This window comes from Callospermophilus lateralis, chromosome 1, assembly GCF_048772815.1.
Source record: "Callospermophilus lateralis isolate mCalLat2 chromosome 1, mCalLat2.hap1, whole genome shotgun sequence".
NCBI lineage: Eukaryota > Metazoa > Chordata > Mammalia > Rodentia > Sciuridae > Callospermophilus > Callospermophilus lateralis.
In genome coordinates this window covers 110,450,992-110,459,906 of record NC_135305.1, presented here as the reverse complement: position 1 = coordinate 110,459,906, position 8,915 = coordinate 110,450,992, and the positions used below count along the sequence as shown (strand labels likewise).

General features: G+C 43.1%; 1 pseudogene; it reads left to right on the top strand.

Moving 5' to 3' along the window:
* Positions 1-338: 338 nt before the first annotated feature.
* On the top strand, positions 339-8,386 carry LOC143397861 (tripartite motif-containing protein 44 pseudogene; annotated as a pseudogene).
* The last annotated feature ends 529 nt before the right edge of the window (positions 8,387-8,915 follow it).

Sequence of the window (8,915 nt, the reverse complement as noted above, 5' to 3'; positions counted from 1 at the left end):
GAAGCCTCCTCTCACTGAAAGGGAGAGCTTCAGGGGCCAGGTATTAGAAAAAGGAGTCAAAGACTGTGATCCTGATACACAGGTCATAACCCTTATTGATGTTACATAGTAAAGTTTTTTTAAAAGTCATAGTCATTTGCATCTCATTTGCCAGTAGGAAGGCAATGTCCTTCCCCAGTGTGATATGGTGCACAAGTCTCACCAATACAATAACTGGAGGCTGGATCTGAAGAGACACATTGAGCTAATACATGTGGATGAGCTCAATTCCCTCCATCAAGTACTCAATGTGTTCAAGACCCTGGGCTAGGTCCCCAAAGGCACTGCTCTTCTGCAGGATGGGAAGTAAAATTGCCACAAGAGTAACAGTTGCCAATGGCACAGGGCTATGGCAGTTCACAGTGGCTATGCCACTGACCAAGCAAGTCATCATGAGGTCAGTGAACCACACCACACTATGTGCTGACTGGGTGATATCTATGATGTATTGATTCTTAGCTGGTTGTTTCTCTACATTATTTCTAACAGAACAACCCTGCAAAATGGTTATTATGATTTCTCTTTTACTGATGAGGAGACAGGTTCCAAGGGCATATGCCATTTCTTTTTTGTTGTTATTTTTGCTGAGCCTCTTCTCCCATGTACATCTGCCTGGCATTACAGTTCCTGGTCTTTCCACCCCATGGTACCCTTCCTTAATCATGTCTTCTTAAAACATCCTTGGTGAATGAATGCATCACCGTGTGTAGAGTGTCATCAACTTGGCCTACAGATTTGCTTACTGGAAGGGCTGGTGGTAACCACTTAATATTATATGCAGTAACACATCCAAAGAGTGTATCCTAAGATATCCATGGCTGCACAAAATTGAGTCCCCTGTCGTTCTACTATATGAGAATATTAATAATTTTTATACTTTCTGGATAAGGTCCAAAAAGGAGACACAAAGTTAACTATGAGATTGCCCCCGTTTAAAGATAAGAAAGCCTGCTTCTGTCCCACAAATTTGTCCCACTGACTCTGAAAATGAGCAAAACCACTTAACCATATTTCATCTAAACTTTAAATGTACATGGCCCTGAGAGAAGTGCCTGTTTTTGCCTATTTTGTGGTGTGTGGTGTGTGTGATTGTGATTCTCAGAAGTTAGTAAACATGTAGCTAAACTTTTATTTTTTTCCCCCATTGTGGTCTCAAGGGCTTAGATCCAGCAATGCAAAGAAAGCCTGAGTCCTATCTCTCTGACCTCTAGCAATATATTTTAAGCCATTTTCTTTTATTTTTTTTTAAGTTAAGTGGAACCATTTCTTCCTTTTGTAAACATGATCTTATGTTGTTTCTCAAAATACAAAACAGGACTAAGCAGATCTTCTCTGGAGAACAGGGGCAGAGGTTCACTTCTCCCTCACCTTGCCCCCTCTTCACCTTGCCCCCTTCAACCCTGCAGATATCTAAAGCCCACGGTGTATAGTCTTCACTTCTTCACATCCAATAATACTCTAATTCTGAAGGTAGATTCTAGAACACTAATTTGTGTCAAAGATCAGTTAGACCCTGCTTTCAAAGGAGGATAGAATCCATAAACATAAATCAAAAGTTTTCTTTCTCTTAAGAACCAGGGGAGTGGGGGAAATCTTTGTAACACACAGTGACAGAAAACAAAAATGTTTTATTCAGATAAGTTAAAATGGCTGTCACTGATATAAAATGAAGCTCAAACTGAGTTATAAAAACCTTGAATTCACCCCCTAAACTGAATCAAATTTGCTTATATGTTACCAAAATAGCTCCACTAGAACAAAAGTAGATTTGCATTACTTCATATGACAATACAAGTTAGGTTAGGTTCATATAGCAAAAAATACATGCTCTATAAAATCTCAGGATACCCAAATGTGTTCTGGTTTGGGTATGAAAGAAACCAAATCTAGTTGGTGTTGGCAAGCAAGCTAAGGAGAGGCACAGCAAACAAAAAGCTGTCAATAAAAACTGCTTGACAGGACATTGACCCCATGGGAGTCAAAATTCTCCACTGTGATCAGCAGGGCCAGCACGGGGTTGGAGGGGTTATGTGCAGCAATGCAGAGAAAAGAAACTGCAGTTGAATGGAACACAGCCAGCAGCAGAGGAAGGGTTTCCACTCCTCAGCTTTGTTGCCGCAGACCCATTCCTGGGTACCAGGAATGTTACAGCATCTTGAAACCAGGCACTCTATTCCTCTGGGAATTCTACAGGATTTGTTGCCTCTCTGAATAATAGAAAGGCTCTTTAAGTAAACATTATGATGCCAGTGTGTGTGTGTATGTATGTGTGTGTGTGTGTGTGTGTGTGTGTGTGTATATATATATATATATATATATATATATATATATATATATATATATATATAAAAGGTCAGGAAGCAAGCAGTGCTTTGGGAAACTAAAGAAGAGTAGGAGTTGCCACACTGATTAGCTAAAGGATTGCAAATGAAAGCCAAACTCAGATCACTACCCAATCTTTCTCAGAGAGCTGAGGATGTGGCAGGTGAGGTTTGACTACAGCTCAACACAAGGACTAGGCTGGGTAAGTGAGGACTCCATACAAATATAAATCCCACATTAACACTAAGTAATTGGTTTCTAGGGGTTGTAAGCTAGTCTTCTAGACTAGAACAAAGGAAGTTGAGATAATGACCTGTGTCTGCAAGACATGGTAGTTTCTCAGGCAGGATGACAAGGGATGAAGACATGGTAGTTTCTCAGGCAAGATGACAAGGATGACAGGCCTGAGCGCAGAATGGGTGCATGTGGCAATGACCCAGCGATTCTATTCCTAGACATATATTGGGGGAATAAAACATCTACAAAACTCTGCACAATAACATTCACAGCAGTATAATTCCTAAAATTCCAAATGTGGAAACAATAACCAACACATGAATGGAAAAATAAAATGGGTTGTGTCCATACAATGGAATATTACTCAGTCAAAAAAGAAATGTATTGCTACATGCTACAACATGAACAGACAAGGATAACATTACACTACAAGAAGCTTACACAAGGCCACATATTATGATTTTGTTCATAGTTAACATCCCAAAACCAGCATCACTCCTAAAAGACACTTCAGTCCCATTAGTCATCACTCTCACTCTCTTCTACTCTCAGCACCCAGTAACCACTAATCTACCTTTCATCTCTATGGATTTGCCCATTTTGAACAGTTCTTATAAATTATATAAGATGTGACATGTTTTGTCACAGTATGGAAACAAAAGAGTGGCTCCATATTTGCTGAACTAGTGGAGAAGCAGTATAGAAAGAATTTATGATCTAGAAAAAGGTCACACAATTTTAGAGGAAGGAGAAAATTTGAATGTCATCTAGTCCAAATATCTAATTTTCTAGGTGAGAAAATCTAGATCCCCCCAAATCCTGGGCTGACCCAGGGATAGTCAGACATAGAGTGACAGAAGTGAGAATTAAAACACAAAGGGTTTGGTTTACAATGTAGGAGTTTTTGTAGACTGATTCTCCAAAATAAAATTCCCTTTTTCTTTCACTTCATGTAATATGATTCAGTGATCATAGGGCTTGCTACTTGCTTGTATCTAAACTAGGTTGGGTCTATTTCTTGAGTTTTAGGACAAACTTGTTTCAAGAACAAGACCTAAATCATTTTCTCAATATAACCAGGTGCCTTTCAAGGTCTAGTATTTGGTTGCTACCATTGTTTCTCCCTTTGAGCATGTGTTTTGTGGAGATTTCCTACTAAAGTACAAGCTCTGCTTAATTTTGAAAGCTCACAAGCTGGCAGCCCCAGGAAGTATGACTCTAGAGCTCACCCATTCTCAGAGAATAGCTCTGACATGTATTTTATCCCCTTGTTCTGATTCATTATCTAAAAACTAAAAAAGATATTTCACAACTATGGACTTTAGGAACAGAACTCTAAAATGTCTTTTGCTTATATATGTGTTTACATACTGGATACACAAACATGTGAAACTCCACAGGGCAGCCATATCATTCACTCTTGCTTGATATGTTTTCTCTGTGACGAGGATTGATGATCTTTTTGAGAATAAAGATTTCTGTGATCCTTTGAGGGAATAAATTGACTCCAGCCTTACCTCTTGATCTCCACCTCACTCTATTTATAATCATGACACATCTACTATTTTACCCCTTCAGTTTGTGAATCCAATACAAAGATTAACCAGTTGTTGGTTTTTAATTGAGAAGTAAACCATCTTTCACCCTCCATTCCAAGTAAAGCAAAACCCACAATCCATTAAGTTTGTCCAAAAAAGTCATACATGATAGACTAATGATTTTTCATTTTTTAATACTAAGAATTTCTATACATTTTCATCAAACTTCTAAAACCATAGTTTTTACAGGAAAATCTATCAACTCTACAATATCCAATATGAATTCTGAATTTCAACTAGATGATCTTTTTTACATATATATGATATGAACAATAGCTTTGCTCACAGGAAGTGCACATCAGGAAAAGTGGGTTGAAAAGATTCGTAAAGCTAGAAGGGAACAGTGATTTCCTCTAGTATAAATCAGACTCCTTCATTTGAAAGAAGAGGAAACTGAACTTAGCAAAGGAAGGACAGTCTTGTCAAGAAATAGTTGTAGAACAAGAGAATGTCCCAGCTAGAGAGAAAGGAAGGAAAGGGGGGGAAGAAAAGAACCTCACTCTAAAAATTACACCATGTACAAATATTAATTCAAAGTGATCATGGATTAAAATGTAAATATAAAGCCATAAAAAAAGGAAAGTGAAGCTCAGCAAGGGAATTTGGTTTGCTGTTTACCCTGTGACTTAGACTTGTCACAGAGCTTGTTTCAATACATTATTATTCACCAGCTTAACAAATTCCATTTGGCCTAATAATTCTCTACTCAGGCTCACTCAGAGTAAATGGTTGCCACTCTGTTGACTGGATATTTGTTCATGCTCTTCTGGTCTTGAAAAATCTGTTTCATGCTACTTCAATTACTCATTCAGCCTTCACTAGGCAACTGCCCTGTGCCAGCCATCCTCCAGGATTAGAAGCTGGAAGTCATGTTTCCCATCTCAAGGGACTCAGAGTTCATGGGGGAGAGAGTGGAGTCAAACCCTAATGAGATTTAAACCCCTTCAGGGGCAACAACCAGCTTTTCCTTCTTTTTCACCAGGTGAGCACAGCCAGTGGAGGGCTGGGCACACCTGGCACATTTTGGTAACTGGGCAGTCTTGAGGTCCAGGACACTGGCTGCCCTGGTCTGTTGGGAGGACTGAAGTCTACAGAGATTAAGGGGCACACCCTCCATAAGGTGAGAGAGGAGCGCAGGCTGTCCCAGGAGACTGGGGGCCACCTGCTCATCTCTTGGTCTTCACCAGGCAGTGGTTACAGGGGGACCTGCCAATGGAAGAGAGAACCGGGCAGGTCCAGGAAGACCCCCAAAGCTCCACAGGCGCCTCCTCCCAGGGCACAGCCCAGGGCTGCCTGGGGGTAATGATGGCTGTTGGGCCCTCACCCAGGCCCATCCCTGCAGCACCTCCAAACAGAACCTTAAGCTGCTAGATGGCGGGATGTGGGGGTCCCACTGCATTTCTATTTCCTTTTCCGTCTCCTTTCTATAGTTTGGAATTTTTTCCTGGTGAAAAGTCGGAGGTTCACTCATGGCCTCCCCTCTGTCACCCCCTCAGCCTCGTGTTTCTGCTTCTCCTCGGGAAATTTGAGACCCTCGGGGAAAACTTTAAAATTGAACTTCAAATTTCAAGAAGAAAATTTCAACATGAATAGCTCTGGATGAACAGGGCCCAAGCGCCCTTTCTCTGGAGACAGGGCCCAGGACAGCACTCACCTCAGCGGTCAAAGCCTCCCTCTCACCCTGTTGCCTTGGTTCTTTGGCCTTTTCCAAACCGACCTCTCTGTCTCATGAATAATCAGCCCCGCCTTCTGGGCGGGGTTACGCTTCTTCATAAAGAATCAGCCTGGCCTTCCTGGTGGGGCGATGCATCCTCATGAATAATTTATTTTTCTCTCTGGGCTTCAGGGGCAGGAGGTGGAGTCAGTCTAATGAATATGCAAAGCAGAGGAGATTGGCAGATAACGCTCTCCTGCCAGGCGGGCCCCACAAGGCCTGCTCCAGCTCTTAGTACAGAGCCCTCCAGCAGCCATTGCTGTGTCTCTCCCTCCTTTCTGAGGGCTAGCATGGGCTCCCAGGATGGAGGGACCCGCACCAAGTTCCTGCCACCTCTGGAAGCTGGTGTCTCTGACTGCCAAGCCTGACCTGGGTAACCTGTAGGTCAAGGACAGCCTCCTGGGGCTTCTGAGGCAGCACTGCCCAGCTGGGCAGGTGAGGTCCCCAGAGACCTTTTGCCTCCTAGGACAGGCCGCTGAGCTGGGGTCCCACAGAGATCCGAGGTCAGCGCAGTGCGGTGTGGGCAGGGGCTTTCTAGACTCTGGAGGGACCTGGGGTCCAAGAGAAGGACAGGTTAGGGATCCAAAGGGCAGAGCTCCTCAGTCTTCCAGGGCATCTCCCACCTCTTCCCCGCCAGTGACCCTCTATGTGTAATTCTAAAAATGAAACAAACTGTACATTGAGTCCCCTTACCCTACCCCTGAGCTGAGCCCCTTCTGCAGAAGTCGCCCCTGGCTGCAGCAGGACAGGGAAATCAAGAAGAAGGGGATTACTGTATGTTTACTTAATTTACATCCAAGATCACCTCTGCAATCACATAGGGCAAGATGATATTTTTAAAAATGGTGTTGGAATAACACTATTGGAGCACATGCGTTGCATGCACAAGGCCCTGGCTCCAATCCCCACAAAATACACAAACACACACACACATTTACACACACACACATACACAGAGCACAGGAAGCAGGTGGAGCCAGTGGGGATGCAGTATGCTCTAGGTTCTGCACCAGGAGCTCACATAGCTCATCATGGTGGTAACTCCTGCTGAGGGGACCTAGCTCCAGGACAGGGGAAGCTGGAAGCCTGTGGCCAAAGGCTTAGGCCACTGAGGCACAGCACACACACACCCCCCCCCCCCGGCTCCAGAATAGGCTTGTCCTTGAGGAATCTGCCCCATGATAGCACATGACAAGTGCCACTCAGAAAAGTATCTGGAGCAAGAGTGCAGAGAATGTGGCTTCTGCTACTGCCATTGCAATGCCAAAGGCACAGGCAGAAGTTCCTAGGTCACTACCTGGCTAAGCACATTTATGAAACCCAGACCTGGACCTTGCCAGCCAGCAGGGAGGGGCCTAGAAGAAGAGTTCAGGCCAAGGTGGAACAGGAGGGGTATGTGCTCACACACACAAAAGTGTTAAGTTTTGCTGTGCTAAGCAAAACAAAGGGGTTCTGTGAGAAACTATAAACTCTTTGAACTGTGTCCTTGTTGCTGTCTTAAGAATATAAGAGAAGGACTGGGGATGTGGCTCAAGTGGTAGCACGCTGGCCTGGCATGCGTGCGGCCCGAGTTCAATCCTCAGCACCACATACAAACAAAGATGTTGTGTCCGCCAATAACTAAAAAATAAATATTAAAAAAACTTCTCTCTCTCTCTCTCTCCCTCTCTCACTCTCTCTTTAAAAAAAAAGAATATAAGAGAAAAGAATGTTTTGCCAAGTTTAATATATATATATATATATATATATATATATGTGTGTGTGTGTGTGTGTGTGTGTGTGTGTGTGTGTGTTTGTGTGTGTGTGAGTGCTTGCCAAGAAATTAACTAACTACAAGTCAGATTATAAGAAGTATGGAGCACTGTGACCATGAACAAAGTTATTCTGAGAATGTTTATCCATGCTTGAAAAGATTAAGCTGCCGAGAGGATGTATTTCTTTTTTGCTATATAAAAGATGCAGGGAAAAAATAAACGCGCTGCTCATTTTCTACTGGATGTGTGTGTGTGTGCGTGTGTCTTTCTTTATGCATCTCTGCTGTACCAGGAATTATAGATTGTCAGCAGGTTCTGACAGAGGGGAAGGTAGCAAGCAAGCAGGAGGGGGACAGTGACTCAGAGGATGAGAGTGAGGCTGAGGAAGAGAGTGAGGACAAGAGCAACACAGAGAGTGAGGAGGGCCCTGAGAAGGAAATGGAAGATGCACAAGAAAAGGAGGCAGAGGAAGACAACCAAGGAGAGTCTGAGGAGGGAGGAGATGCCACCAAGGCAGAAAGCAAATTTCACCCAGAAATAGAATAGGAAGCAGAGAGTGGCCCAGAGGAAGTGTCCAGCCAGGAGTTGATTTGAGCCCCAATTTCTAGAAAGATAGGCAGCTCATCTGTTTCGTGTGTCTGGTCATTGAGGCTCACCAGGGCCACCAGTTCTCCACTCTAGGTGAAGCCTTCAAAGAACTCAGTGTAAGTATTGGGCATTGAGAGCACAGGCCTAGGAGTCAGGACAGCTGGGTTTCAATTCAGATGACCTAGCAGGGACTACATGGACTTGTCCCTCAAGAGCTGAACTATTCAACTTGTTGGGAGCTGTTCTTTTTCACAGCTGTTCTTTTTGGTTGAACAACTTTGAGAATCCCATGAAGGTATGAACTTTAATCTGAGAAAAACTATAGTACATACAAAATCTAGTATATAATTTCTAAAATATAGCAAGCTTGTGGTCTCTGGATCCCAGGCAAAGCAATCCTTGAAAGTTTTAACCCCACTTTGGTCAGTGTAAAAATCATCACCATTGTTAAAACTAGTGCCTTGACTGAGAGTTCTTGATAAGGGGATCTCTGCCTACTTAAAAACAGGAAACCATGATTTTATCAAATTAATCTAAAGGGTGATTCCTCCCTAGGATAATGGTTTTGATAATGACTTGATGTGAGCCTTGGATTGCTGCTTTTAGATTTTAGGTGTATGAAACTTGGTAGAAGAGTAAGAAGGCCAAGGCCAAGTGGGAGTG